Raw genomic sequence first — 3168 nt, forward strand, 5'->3', positions numbered from 1 at the left:
TTCCTCCTCCTCTCATGTACATTACATCTCTTCCCTTTGCCCCTCTTGATGTAATAAGCAGAGTCAAATTACATATAGCAAGGAAATCTTATAACATGAAGTAAAAATCTAGCACAGCCAGTTGCTGTACCCCGATGAATTGGAATGACTCCTACAAGAATGAATCATGAATGAGTCTGCTGAAATCAGCTGTCACTCTCAAGTTATGTCCAAATAAGTTAAAAAACTGGAGACTGCTGATACAGCAAATGCAACATTACTGGTTTGACATACACATTTTGGCCTAAGTGTTTTGGAATTGGAAGATCAAACTATGGTGCCTCCTGAAATTGACTTCTGATCATTCTCAATAAGCTGCCTTTAAATGAAACAGGTGATGAACTTCAAGCACCAGAAGGGTATCTACTACTTTTAGTAGTCATCCATTAGTCAGCCATGCCAGGTGAAAACCACCTATTGTGCAGAGAAAACAATTCTTTACTATGGTTTAAAACAAGTGACTCTTGAACAAAGAGTGACTTCCAAAGGACTGGAGCATCACTTTTAATTAAAGAAAAAAGAAAATTAAACTTTTTTTCCTACTGAGAGACTACAGATTACCTTTATATTTCCTTGTAAATAATGTTTTCTTATTACATTTTTTATTTAAGTCTGTTTTATCCCTTTCTGTCATGAGCACAGGAAACAATACAGAGTAGAAAATAAGCAATTTCTTTAACTTCATCCAACAGCTTTCCTGGTTAAGTCTGTTTTTCTAGATACGACTATCAAAGATTTTTCTCTAGGTACTAAACTGAAGCAGTATTTTCAGTTGGGAATATGGCAGGTGCCTCCTGCAGAATAAGAGGAGTTTACTCCAGACAATACCTGCATGTGGTCTCTATCCGGCAGAAACAGCACTCCTGGAGTGCCAGCCAGTGTTGTAGCCTGGTTCTTAAGGGAAATGACAAATTCACTTTTCTGTCTTCCATTTTTGGGGGCAAGGGGGTGTCGTTTAATCTGGCCTTTGTCAGAATTGGAAAACACAAAGACCAATTTCACCGAATTTTCAAAGTCTGACAGTGAAACTGGTAATACATTATTTTGGGATGCAAGAAGTGCTGGAATGAAGTTTGTTTAACAAGAGACAGGTCCAATGACAGCTTCAAGAAATTCAAAAACGTGCCTTACAACCAAAGCAGAGAACAGCTGCACACATAAGGTAGAAGCAGACTAAGATGCTTATTATTTCCTCGCCTTAGACCCAGACATAAACACACTAAGGTATGGTAATTGGTAGCAGTGTATAAGCATTTTGTTACACAGCAACAGTATTTGTAGTATTTTATAACTTGGTATACATGGATAACACCCAACTGCAAATGAACAGGGACTTGCAGTATATTGCCCAAATAGGGCACAGGAAAGCATATGCAAATGGTAAAGTCTGCAAGATAAGAACAAAGAAAGTAGAGTGGTCAGGTAAAGATACCAGATGAAACTAAAATAAGATTGCAGAACAAAGAGGAGATATGTCTGATGAAAGCAGAATAATCCTGCAAAACAAATAAGAAAGATGCCTAGCAACACTACAGTAAGCTTATTCCCTCAAATAATATGAACTACATCATCTGAGACCACCCCCTTTTCTTCCAGGGAGGAAGCGAGGTGTACAATACATGAACAAATAGAAAAGAAGGATGATAATTCATGAAAATCATAAAAAACCTCACTTTGACTCCAGCTTCTCTTGCCAAGGAGCTCTCAAGCACTTTACTGTGACTCCTGCAACTGAAACAAACCATCAAGAAGCAAAGTCATCAGTGCTAAATATAGGGCACCAGCTCCAGGGCATTGTATACTCCAGGTTTATGACCACTTATATATGTAATTGTTAAGAACTGTTTGGGAAAGAGATAATAACAACTAATGGTAATTAAGAACTAATGACTGGAAAGATGCATTGTTGCTGTATATAAGTTCAATAAAGTGCTTTGATTCATTAGTCTTTAAACAATCCGTCACTGAGAGCTTCATATTGTGTGTAAATACACAAACGTTTTGGTGCAATACTTTGATCAGTTATTTTAGCTAATAAAATCAAGTTTCTCCTCCCAACACCTTGTTAAGCCTATGTTGTGAATGAGTGGGGGGGGGACACATCACCACAACATGTTCTAAGTCCCTTCCCCTTACACTTTCTCAAAAAGTTCAAAAATACTTGTCACTTTACAATCTCTCCCCAGATTTAAGTCACCTTCATCCTAGCGATCTTCTAAGCAAATCCTTCTGCTCACACAGGAAAGACACATCTGCCTGCATTAAACTTAGCGCCAGGTCCAATCCTGCAAGTCACTCCAGAGACAGCGCGGATGATGCGACTAATTCACTGTTTTGAGATTAAAAGTGTTTACTATTTACTCAAAGGTCATTAACATCTCTCAGCTGAGATCTAAGCACCTTATTTAAATGAAGAGAGTCCTTCCCACTCCAGCAGACTGCAGGAGCTGTGTGCAGGGCAGTCCTGGCAGTCCCCCGGCTCTCACCGGGGCAGAGGCGGCAGCAGCAGCGGGGATGGGCTCCCCGGGGCTCTCCAGAGCGCTCCTGAGGAAAGGCGCCACTTCCCGGCGGCTCCACCTCGGGGCCCGGGCCAGCAGACACCTGTGAGCTGCGCCGTGCTCAGGTGCCGGGCCCTGCCGGCCGACGGGGCCGAGCCCTGCGGGGCAGCCCGGCTGGGAGGGCTGGCGGGGCGGGCGGCCGGGGCTCCTCAGCCCGGAGGGCTCGCTCTCCTGCTGTCCCAGCACTGCGGGCGCGGGGGGCTTCTCTACGCCTCTTTTTGACCCCCCACATACCTCCCACCCCCAGAGTGTCTTCTGGGTCAGCCTCACCTCTCCTTCCGTCCCCTCTCCGGCCGGAGGCAGCGCCGGCTCCCCGGTCCCGGCCTGTCTGAGGGCAGGAGGCGGCGGGGGTGGGTGAGGCCGGGCCCGTCCCGCCGCCCCGGGCCAATGCCTGTGCCCGGCCCTCCCAGCGGGGCGGCTCCCCCGGCCCGCACCGCCCTCCCTCCTGTGCCACCTGCGGCACCCCGGGGTGCCCGGCCGGGCCGGGGGAGCCTCGGGGCTGTCAGGGGGCTCCTCTCTGACAGGGCAGCCCCACAGCGGACTGGGGCTGCCGCACACGGAGCCCAGGCAG

The 3168-nt window shown here is 46.6% G+C and overlaps 1 protein-coding gene across 7 annotated transcripts in view; it reads right to left on the reverse strand.

Moving 5' to 3' along the window:
* Positions 1–2942, reverse strand: part of SYTL2 (synaptotagmin like 2) — a 53437-nt gene extending 50495 nt beyond the window's left edge. For 6 of the 7 annotated variants that reach the window (XM_083855691.1, XM_083855690.1, XM_083855688.1 and 3 more), the window contains exon 1: positions 2868–2942. The gene's annotated coding sequence lies outside the window, so the exon portion shown is untranslated. Of the gene's footprint in view, positions 1–2236; positions 2369–2867 lie in introns of all 7 variants that reach the window. The other variant, XM_083855686.1, reaches the window with a different exon arrangement.
* Positions 2943–3168: the final 226 nt, after the last annotated feature.

Source organism: Zosterops lateralis (genome assembly GCF_965231275.1).
Source record: "Zosterops lateralis genome assembly, chromosome: 2".
In the NCBI taxonomy this organism is placed as follows: domain Eukaryota; kingdom Metazoa; phylum Chordata; class Aves; order Passeriformes; family Zosteropidae; genus Zosterops; species Zosterops lateralis.